We start from the raw sequence: 12320 nt of genomic DNA on the forward strand, positions 1-12320 counted from the left end.
CAGGGAAATGGAAAATATTTAGAATACCTGAGAAGGCATCAAGGATCTGATGTAGTATTCCTTCTCTTAATTTTGATGGTGATAACTGTGAAATCCCCAGAAATATCCAGGATAGGACAGGTTTGGAGTGATATGGACCAAACTCGGCAAGTGGGACTAGTGTAGCTGGGACTTGTTGGCGTGTGTGGGCAAGTTGAGCCAAAGGGCCTGATGCCACGCTGTATCACTCTATGATTATGACTTTAAATAAGAGGTAGTTTTTAGACTTTACTGGACTAAGTGGGACCCAATGGGAGGGCTGGTCCCCCAATGCAATATTCCACCTCTCCACCAATTCCAATATTGAAACACTAGTATGGGTGTTGTGGGCTGAAGGGACTGGTTTATAGAGGGCTAGTATGGAAATTGTGGGCCAAATGGATTATTGGGCTGGCGGCTCAGTCACTCAAGCCTGGTGTGCTGGCAGCTCACTCACTCATGGCAGGTGGGCTGGCAGTTGACTCAAGGCTATTCCTTGAAATTCCATTTCAAGCAGGGTGCAAGGCCACCAAATTCAAGTCCGATTCAGATTCAATTTTAATTGTCATTGTCAGTGTACAGTACAGAGACAACGAAATGCATTGAGTCAAAGTGAAGTTTCATACCACTTCAAGCAGGGTGCATGGCAACCATATTCAAGTGCAGTTTAAAACCATTTCAAGCAGGGTGTAAGGCCACCAAATTCAAGTGCAGTTTCAAGCCAGTTCAAGCAAGGTGCATGGCCATCAAATTCAAGTGCAGTTTCATACCATTTCAAGCAGACTGCAAGGACACCAAATTCAAGTGCAGATTCATGCCATTTCAAGCAGGGTGCAAGGCCACCCAATTCAAGTGCAGTTTCAAGCCAGTTCAAGCAGGGTGCAAGGCCAACAAATTCAAGTGCAGCTTCATACCATTACAAGCAGGGTGCAAGGCCAACAAATTCAATTGCAGTTTCATACCATTTCAAGCAGGGTGCAAGTGCACCAAATTCAAGTGCAGTTTCCTACCATTTCAAGCAGGATGCAGGGCCACCAAATTCAAGTGCAGTTTCCTACCATTTCAAGGAGGGTGCAAGGCTACCAAATTCAAGTACAGTTTCATACCATTTCAAGCAGGGTTCTTGACCTCTCCCTCCCCCATCTTGCGGAGACTGAGACAGCCCACACTTCCGGGTTTCATAGTTTCATGCCCACACCTCCCCCCCCCCCCCCCCCACCAGAAGGGGTGTGGGCTTCATGGCGTGCTTGACAGGAGAGATAATCTCAACATTTCTTAAACACTAATAACTCTTTTATATTTCATCAGTTAAATATCCTCGGCACCTGATGAGTGGAGGGGGACTCTGAGTAAGATGGCCAAAAGTCACAGCCATACGTGGTAGCGTGTTTCTAAAATCAATATACAGTGCAAACAGGAAGTGGTCAAAATTAGACTTTTAATTATGTAGAAGGCAACACCACTTTTCAATAAGGCAACACCACTTTTCATTCATTCAACAAGGCAAAGGCCACACCACTTTCCAACAAGGCAAAGGCCACACCACTTTCCAACAAGGCAAAGGCCACACCACTTTCCAACAAGGCAAAGGCCACACCACTTTCCAACAAGGCAAAGGTAACACCTTTTTCTTTTCTTTTTTTTTTTTTAATTTCAAAATAGACTTTATTTGTCTTAATGGACCGCCAGGACTGCTCTAACAAGAACAGATACTACACTTGATCTTAGCCAAAAGGCCGAGAAGCAAAGGCAACACCACTTTTCAATAAGGGAAAGGCACCACCACTTTTGCATTTTCAAACCAACACCGCTTTTGCATTTTCAAACCACATTTTCAAACTACATTAAGGGCACTCACAGGTCAGTAAAATAACTTACAGTTTAGTAGACATGTGTTCAGTGTTATCACACCTTAGACTGAGAGTTGTGACCTGTTGCTCCCCCATCTTGCACAGACTGGAAGTCCACACTTCCGGGTTTATAGTTCCTCCCCTTACACCAAAAGGGGCGTGGCCTGCATGGAATGATTGACAGGAGAGAGAATCTCAACATTTTTCAAACATTAAACACTCTTTTATTTTCATCGATGGGAAAAATCCTCTCGCCCAGCACAGCGGAGGTAGACTATGAGTAAGATGGCCAAAAATCACAGCCGTAAGTAGTAGCGTTTTTTCTAAAATCAATATGCAGTGCAAACAGGAAGTGGTCAAGATTTGAGATTTCATTATAGAGATAGCGTAATTTTACCCATTTGCTACATCTGACCATACAATTGACTTGAAAATTATAAAGATTTTGTTTTTCATTAAGATCAGTGCTGGCATTTTCAAGCTATCTGCTGGCATGACCCTCTTCCCTTTTCTTTATGGATTCATGTAGGATCTGTCAAAGGATGAATGCACTATAGCAGCTTGCATGATATTTTGCATTGCTGCACATCATACAGTATTTAACGTGTTATCGTACATGGTATGCGTTTTTGTGAAACTGTAGAGCTTTGTATACAACAATGGTAAAAGTTAACGTTTACAAAGAAAATTGAGTGACATCCATTGTCCTCTAGTCCTTGGGAAAGCCAATATGCCCATAAAATTGGTTAGTTCCTTTTTGCAGTTGCCTTCTGTAATAGTTAACTGATAAACACTCCAGCTCTCCTGTAAAAGGGACATGTGACCTAGTGAATGAATTCTTCAAGACTTAAAGGCCATGCTCATTTAGAAGGGATGTAGTTATATTCAAAGCAATGGAAGATGCACTGCAGTTATATCCAGATCTTCTTGCAGACTTTCTCCTTTATCCGTATGATAAATTATACTTTTGTAACATGCATCAGCACACTAAAATCTTTATTGCCTTGGTGCTGCCTCTGTAAACTTTGTGAAAGGATAATAGGAGTACAAAAACCTTTAAAATCCTACTTATAGAGTCATACAGCATGGAAACAGGACTTTCGGCCAAACCTGACCACACTGACCAACATGTCCCACTTACACTAGTCCCATCTGCCTACACTTGAAACCTATCCTATCCGTGTACCTGTCTCAATGTTTCTTAAATGTTGCGATAATCTCTGCTTCATCTACCTCCTCTGATGGCTCGTTGAATATACCCAGCACCCTTTGTGAGAAAAAGTTAACCATCAGATTCCTATTAAATTTTTCCCCCTTCACCTTAAACCTATGTACTACGATCCTCAATTCCCCAACTATGAGCAAGAGACTCTGCATCTACCCGATCTTTTCCTCTCATGATTTTATGTCTCTTTGTTCTACAATACCTCTGCATCTTATGCAATATCACGCTGCACCCTCAGGGAATGCCATGATTGTTTGTGAAATGTTGGAAGATACAAAACATTTTCAATGACCTCAGATTTCTGGATTCAGCAGGAACTGGGGACAAGTATGCGTCGGCAGAATATAAAGATAATTGCTACAAAAAAAATCATCTTCCTACATAAATTTCTACTCACCTCATTTCTATCTTAGAATTGTTTTTTGTTGTATGTCTCAGCTCGTCATGACAACATCTGTGTTTTCTATTTCTCATTCTAACTCACTGGATTATGACCATTTTCATTAGAATATTTACTGATGCATCTGCTTTCATTACGGTACATTATAATAAAGAGATCCCGGTCGATCTGGCAAGGAGGGTTAACCTACATCAGCAAACTCAAGAAGACTCATTTTGAGAGGAGAAACCAACCTAAGTGGCTTCCATTTGCTGTGGCTGCTAAGAAACAAACAGGTGCTTGATTTTACATTGGAAAACAATTCTGAAAATAAAAAGCCACTGAAGTATTAAAGGATTATACACAGAGTGACCACAATTCAGGAGTGATAATATAAAGGTCCATAAAAGGCTTGATATATGTTGTACTCCATCCACATGCCGGCTGTGGTACAACATAATGGGCAGAAATTTATCCTCTGTTTTTTCCACAAAAGTGCTATAAAGTAGCACTTGAACAGGCTATTCCAAAACGTGATTACTTTGAAGGGTTTTCCTTTCATTTTTCCATTAATAATGAATCGATGAAATGGAAATGATTTTAACAAGATAAATTCCAGTTTTATTAAAAGTCAGGTAATAATTCTGCAATTACTCTGTAGGATTAACCATGTGATATTTCAACAACTATTGACAAACCACTACATCTCTCTACCCTGCTCACAGACCACAGTAAGTGGTGTAACTTTACTATTGTCTGGTGCTTTTGGTATTGTACTGATATTCAGAAAATCTCTGCTATCCCTTGCGATATCACACAACAAATTGATTACTAAATTATTCAATGGGTTGCTAAATTTAACATGCTCGTGATTTGAGCTTAAATGTCTGAATTTTCTCTGTGTTGTATTCTGAAACATGTTTGCCATGGTGATGACTTGTACATTTTGATTCAAATTATTTTGCGGTTAATGAAATTCCAAGTTGTCACCAAAATATTTGATAGGGATAACTGTTTATGTGTTTCACTGAAATAATGAGCAGAGAATATCAATGAGTCCTCTTTTGTCCTTTCTCAGTTCTCTCCCTCTTTCTTTCTATTTCTCATTTTACCTCTCCCTCCTTTCTTTTCTCTGTTCAGTGGTTGGTGCATGAGATTTGGGAGTCCGGCCAAGTTTTAATTACACCTATTCCAGCTGCAGTGTTTTTGACTAGAGCCAAAGAGACCTGCAATGATATCAGAGAAGCCAACAAATGAACTGGAAGTAAAAATGCCCAGAAAAGCAGCAGTCTTTATCCTGAGATTTAATCAATTTTGTGCTTACAGAACAAGTGCCCATTGTGTGTGATGTCAAGAATACACTGAAGTCTTTGCCACCCTTATTAATTTCATGAAATTGAATGATTAATGGCCATTATTCTTATAGCTTAACCTATCCACATTAATGACAGCCTATTTCAGCCTTAAGAATCTCCAGCTTGTGAAATGAAGAAAAGAGAGTTTGGGAATTATAATGCAAATAGTGGATTAAGAGGCACACACACACCTTTATTTGATTTCTTTCATCAGCATATTTTTGAATAGCTCAGAAAAATGATTTAGGATTTTTTTTGTTAATCCCATTTAAAAGAAAGGATCAGACTGTACGGCAGCCAATTGGTCTCTTTACATTTTGCCTGCCATTCACATGCACAGAATGTAATTATATTTTGGTTTCTAAGGAAATCTTAATGCCACTCATCATTTTTCATCATTATTTTCCACTAAGACACCAAACTGAAAAGCTCAATGCAATATTAAATGCTAAGTTATTAAGACCCAGGGTACTGTAGGAGATAAATGTACATTTGGGATTATACCAGAATCTTAAGTGAGGAAAAGCTTGCAGAAATTAAGACTAATATTATGAAGTTTTTGATGATAAAAGCACCAATCAATTAATAGAATGGATTTTGACGCACACCTTTGGAAATAGAAATAATGGAATCATTCCAGATGCTGCAAGGAAGTTTATTGGAAGAACTGAACTGAGATAAACCCAAGCCATTGTGTATTTCTTGCACAGCGGTAGAGTTGTTGCTATACAGCACCAGAGACATGGGTTCAATCCTGATTACAGGATGCTGTGTATACGGAGTTTGTACATTATGCCTGTGACCTGCGTGGGCTTTCTCTGGAAGATCCCTTTTCCTCCTGCACTCCAAAGACATACAGGTTTGTAAGCTAATTGGCTTGATGTAATAGTAAATTGTAAATTGTCCCAAATGTGTGTGGGATCGTGTTAATGTACGGGAATCACTGATCGGTGTAGACTTGGTGGGCCGAAGAGCCTGTTTCAGCACTGTATCTCTCTAAACTAAACTAAACTAAACTAAGGTTGAGGGGTTATTGATTAGGAGAGGCAACAGAAGTTACAGGGAGAAGGCAGGAGAATGGGATTGAGAGGGAAGAATAGATCAGCCATGATTGAATGGTGGAGTAGACACAATGAGCTACTATAAATGGCCTAATTCTGCTCCTATGTCATATGATCTTATTGCCTTAAACCACCATCCATTTATTTTCACATTATTTTATGATAGGAAGGATCTACGCATCACAAATGTAAAGTTGTAGATTTAATTTAAAATTGTGTTTCTTTTAGAAGCACCTTATAATTCAAGTATTTATTTCTGCAAATAATAATTTGTGTTAATACATACAGTAGGTATGTTACAAAACTTACCTTCAGCCGTGCTGCAGTTCTGCCACTGGCCGTGTGCGTGAATTTGGCGCCTTTGAGGGGGGGGGGATAAAATACAGTTTTTCTCCTGCCTGTCCAAGATATATTTTCTCGGGCTGCAGCTAATGTGGAAGAATTGTTCCGACTGCCATTCTGTGAATTTTTTTTTTAATGGCGGGACAATTTTAGCGGTGGAGTAAAATAAAAATCCGCTTCTAATGCTGTCAACGCCGATAACGGGACGGATTTCAAGTACGGGACTGCTAAAGGTAAGCCGTTTATTTTACGTATAAACGTGCTTCTTAAGATTACCTTAATCCAAATTTTCCGTTGCAAAAAGGTAATTTAGGCTCCATACAAACCGGGAGTATTTTTCCTGCCGATGTGGGGTTTAAATTCACTGCAACCGCAACGTTCCAATCGATTGCGTTCCACAAAATTCCACTCACAAGATGATTAAAATGGTCATTAATTTACGGGAATTAAACACTAAATTCCTTCCACTTGGCCTATAAATTCATGACAATGAGATTTAAAAATCATGTTATATTGTGAATTCTTGTGTGAATGTTATTTGGATATTTAAAAATGTCAATCTTTTCTTAAAAAATGGATAGATGTTTAGATCTAGTAATTGAATTTTGTAATTAGCTACAATTAGATAACTAACTAATTATATGCTTTAATTTCAGGTTATCCAAGTAAGATTGTTTCATATTTGTTTCAGAATGCTTCAATCTATAATAACTGAACATTTATTTTAGTTCTCTTAATTTTTCAGAAAGTTATGGGTTCTTGATCACAGCTTTTGAGAATTCAATGGAAAAGCAATAGGGAACAAGATGCTAATTTCCGAGTATGAAAATGGTCATAACCTTTTTAAATACTGAAGATATGAAAGTAAATTAGGTGTCAAATTAAACTTATTTTTATGCTTTATCTGATGGGATAAATTGCAGTCTTGATTTTTAAAATCTCAACATTTTGTAACATTGCTACATACAGGACTGTCCGTGTCCAGCAACACACTATGAACAGCACCCAACAGGATGATTTATATTAATTTCAACATATCAGACTAAAAATAAAATCACTTAACCTGTATAAAACAAAAACAAAAACATGAAAGAGATGATTTGACTAAAAGGCAAACGATATATTATTTCTCTATCCGTTAGCAGATTGGTTAATATACCAATTTCAAATTATGATTACATTTATTTATTATACCAAATTATCATTGAGCATGTGATGCTTTGTATTTCAAGCATAAACTGCTACTGTCTGAAGTTCACTCTATACATTGTGCCTTTCCTACAAGCACTCAATAATAACAAAACCTCACCATCACAAGAATTTCCGCAGCTGTTCACTGATATTAAAGCAGAGCGTTGGCCTTTATGTTGCTAGACAAGTGCAGCATTGTGTATGTTTAACTAAATAATCTATTTCACTAAACAGTGATGAGAGCTAACAACTTAGCTATCTCTTTAACTGCCACATTCATGTTAAACTGGATTTGCAACAAAGGCAGGAAGTAAACCACTCATGTCATAAATTCACATAAATTCACACAGCGATCCAATAGGATATTCTGGCTCTGTGTTCACAATTGTGGGTCAAGTCCTTCCAGAAACAACACTGGTAATGTCTAGGTTCGTACAAGGAGAAGGTCTGAACAGAAATATGTAGCGGGCAGATCATCAAGGGAGAGCCAGTAGATGTGATGTGATGTGATTAGGCCAGATCATTGCCCATCTGAATTGGAGGGATGATCTGGCCCAAGTAATGTAGATGATCTGACTAAATGAAATGGCCCCTGGTGTACATTGGAAAGCATACTAACTGATTGCACTATGGTCTGGTTTGGTAATCAAACACTCAGCAATGAAGGAGGTTGCAGAAAGTAGTGCACTTTGCATGGTTCATCGCAGCTATTGACTGTCCCACCATTGAATGGATCTACAGAAGAACAAAACAACTGCCTTTGCCTTAGAGGCATGATCACTACTCATCAAGCCGCATCGGGCACACAGTCAATCCATGTTTAATATACAGCAGTGGGCCTCTAAGTATAGATTGTGCACTGGATGTATCATGGGATAAGGAGTGAACATCTGAATCTGTGAGCTTGGTGAGGGATTTAAGTAAAGGGAAGAGATTGAAGCTGTAGCTGATGATTAGCAATTAACATAGAAACATAGAAAAATGTAGAAATTAGGTGCAGGAGTAGGCCATTCAGCCCATCGAGCCTGCACCGCCATTCAATATGATCATGGCTGATCATCTAACTCAGTATCCCGTACCTGCCTTCTCTCCATACCCCCTGATCCCCTTAGCCACAAGGGCCACATCTAACTCCCTCTTAAATATAGCCAATGAACTGGCCTCAACTATCCTCTGTGGCAGAGAGTTCCAGAGATTCACCACTCTCTGTGTGAAAAAAGTTTTTCTCATCTCGGTTTTAAAGGATTTCCCCCTTATCCTTAAGCTGTGACCCCTTGTCCTGGACTTCCCCAACATCGGGAACAATCTTCCTGCATCTAGCCTGTCCAACCCCTTAAGAATTTTGTAAGTTTCTATAAGATCCCCTCTCAATCTCCTAAATTCTAGAGAGTATAAACCAAGTCTATCCAGTATTTCTTCATAAGACAGTGCTGACATCCCAGGAATCAGTCTGGTGAACCTTCTCTGCACTCCCTCTATGGCAATAATATCCTTCCTCAGATTTGGAGACCAAAACTGTACGCAATACTCCAGGTGTGGTCTCACCAAGATCCTGTACAACTGCAGTAGAACCTCCCTGCTCCTATACTCAAATCCTTTTGCTATGAAAGCTAACATACCATTCGCTTTCTTCACTGCCTGCTGCACCTGCATGCCTACTTTCAATGACTGGTGTACCATGACACCCAGGTCTCGCTGCATCTCCCCTTTTCCTAATCGGCCACCATTTAGATAATAGTCTGCTTTCCTGTTTTTGCCACCAAAATGGATAACCTCACATTTATCCACATTATACTGCATCTGCCAAACATTTGCCCACTCACCCAGCCAATCCAAGTCATCTTGCAGTCTCCTAGCATCCTCCTCACAGCTAACACTGCCCCCAGCTTAGTGTCATCCGCAAACCTGGAGATATTGCCTTCAATTCCCTCATCCAGATCATTAATATATATTGTAAATAGCTGGGGTCCCAGCACTGAGCCTTGCGGTACCCCACTAGTCACTGCCCGCCATTGTGAAAAGGACCCGTTTACTCCTACTCTTTGCTTCCTGTTTGCCAGCCAGTTATCTATCCACATCAATACTGAAACCCCAATGCCGTGTGCTTTAAGTTTGTATAATAATCTCTTATGTGGGACCTTGTCGAAAGCCTTCTGGAAGTCTAGATACACCACATCCACTGGTTCTCCCCAATCCACGCTACTAGTTACATCCACAAAAAATTCTATAAGATTCGTCAGACATGATTTACCTTTCATAAATCCATGCCGACTTTGTCCAATGATTTCATCACTTTCCAAATGTGTTGCTATCCCATCTTTAATAACTGACTCTAGCAGTTTCCCCACTACCGATGTTAGACTAACTGGTCTGTAATTCCCCATTTTCTCTCTCCCTCCCTTCTTAAAAAGTGGGGTTACGTTTTCTACCCGCCAATCCTCAGGAACTACTCCAGAATCTAAAGAGTTTTGAAAGATAATTACTAATGCGTGCACTATTCCTGGACCTACTTCCTTAAGTACTCTGGGATGCAGCCTATCTTGCCCTGGGGATTTATCGGCCTTTAATCCATTCAATTTACCCAACACCACTTCCCGACTAACCTGGATTTCACTCAATTCCTCCAACTCCTTTGACCTGCGGTCCCCTGCTATTTCTGGCAGATTATTTATGTCTTCCTTAGTGAAGACGGAACCAAAGTAGTTATTCAATTGGTCCGCCGTATACTTGTTCCCCATGATCAACTCACCTGTTTCTGACTGCACGGGACCTACAGTTGTTTTAACTAATCTCTTTCTTTTCACATATCTATAAAAACTTTTGAAGTCCGTTTTTATGTTCCCTGCCAGTTTTCTTTCATAATCTATTTTTCCTTTCCTAATTAAGCCCTTTGTCCTCCTCTGCTGGTCTCTGAATTGCTCCCAGTCCTCTGGTATGCTGCTTTTTCTGGCTAATTTATACGCATCATCCTTCGCTTTAATACTATCCCTGATTTCCCTTGTTATCCACGGATGCACTGCCTTCCCTGATTTATTATTTTGCCAAACTGGGATGAAGAATTTTTGTAGTTCATCCATGCAGTCTTTAAATGTCTTCCATTGCATATCCACCGTCAACCGTTTTAGAATTAATTGCCAGTCAATCTTGGCCAACTCACGTCTCATACCCTCAAAGTTACCTTTCTTTAAGTTCAGAACCATTGTTTCTGAATTAACAATGTCACTCTCCATCCTAATGAAGAAGTCAACCATATTATGGTCACTCTTGCCCAGTGGGTGTTGATCTCCCTGATTTCAATCTCACTGATTGCAATTAACAGCCAGGAAGCATAACCTGTAGGACTTTGAATAAAAATTGTAACTAGGTAGTGAGGCTGTTTCTCAGCCTGCGACTGAAGCAAATAGAAAAATGATTCTGTTGCTGAGAGAAAGTGGCTGTGCGTCTTGTTCGACATAATTTTTTTCACGTTTGAGATGTGTTGTACAAATTTGTGCTCTGGGTCTAGTTCTTCGAGCACTGAGCACATATATCAAGAATTCAAGCATGAAAGTCAGTGGAATCCACAGGATTTTCTCTCCATACATCTCTGCAATTGAATTTTAGTCATGTTCTTCCACTCTGCTGATGGTGTATGTTTATAAAATGCATTTGTTGGCTTTTATTGGTCCATACATCAACATGATAACTATTCTGAAACACCTTGCTGTCGACATGAAGTAAAAATTTAAGTACTTACATGGTGCTTAAGGCCTTTGGAGATCCCAAAATGGTTTAGAACCATTGTTTTGTAACCACTGTTATAAATGTAAGAAGTCTGACAGGTAGTTTGCACCAGCAATGTCCACAAACAGAAATAAGATAAATGAACAGACAATGAGTTTTAATGATGTTGGTGGAAGGATAAACATTCGCCAGGATTGCCATGGGATGGATCCTTTGCAACTACCTGAGAAAGCAATTGGAGACATAGTTTTGTATCTCATCCGAGCGACTGATTACTGCACTGAATGTCAGCTGAAATGTTCCCATTCAAGTCCCAAGTGTGAAAGTTGAGCCAACAACCTTTTGAATCAAGGTGCGTGGCCACTAACAGTTGACACCTGGGAACCAATAATGGCTTTGTAAGCTATTACCCAAAATATAGCAAATAGGATGCTACAGCACATACGATCATTAAACCAGTAGTTCTCCTCAGGACACTGCATATGACTTGGACACATGCCAGAGTGCTTTATAAGTAGTGCTGTAAGCTGCCACAAGGAAAATGCCATCAGACAGCTGCATTTTTTTAAATATCGCAGGAAAAAGTATCAGGAACAAGTGTTTTAATTCTGATCCAGCAACTGCCTTCAGTGAAAGGAATAGATAAACAGAAATATTTCAGGAGTGAATATTGCATTGTATTCTTGTATTGTATTCAATTTATTGTCATTAACTCATATTAGAGACAACAAAATGAATTTTCCTTACAGTCAAGTATCATAAAAAAGAAATAAATATTAAATTGATAAAACATATTAAAATACAAAAAGAGCAAAAACACAGAATTCCACGACAAAACATAACCCCACAGTGGCACCAAAGTTGAGGAAGGTACCATAGTCCAGCCAGCCTCCCCTCCAATCTTCCCAGATGTTCACCCGTGGTCAGTGTCTCCCGAGCACCCGCAGTCGCCGCCACGGGCGGCCCGATGCTCAGGCCCTCATGCCGGGCTGATGGAACACCGACGCCGAACCCCGACGGAGAACATCCTCAGCGGCCCGGACCTCCAGATCAGCCGCCTCCCACCGGAGTCCGCGGCTCCAGAGTCCGCAGGCCAAGCCGGTCGGAGTCGCAGGACTCCGCGATGTTGATCAGCGCCGCCCGCGTTGGGAGCTCCGTGATGTTGGTGCAGCAGGC

General features: G+C 40.1%; 1 pseudogene; it reads right to left on the reverse strand.

Annotated features, from left to right (window-relative positions):
* Positions 1 to 1630: 1630 nt before the first annotated feature.
* On the reverse strand, positions 1631 to 1766 carry LOC129716349 (U2 spliceosomal RNA; annotated as a pseudogene).
* Positions 1767 to 12320: the final 10554 nt, after the last annotated feature.

The sequence above is a fragment of the Leucoraja erinacea genome, chromosome 2 (assembly GCF_028641065.1).
Source record: "Leucoraja erinacea ecotype New England chromosome 2, Leri_hhj_1, whole genome shotgun sequence".
NCBI classification, from domain to species: domain Eukaryota; kingdom Metazoa; phylum Chordata; class Chondrichthyes; order Rajiformes; family Rajidae; genus Leucoraja; species Leucoraja erinaceus.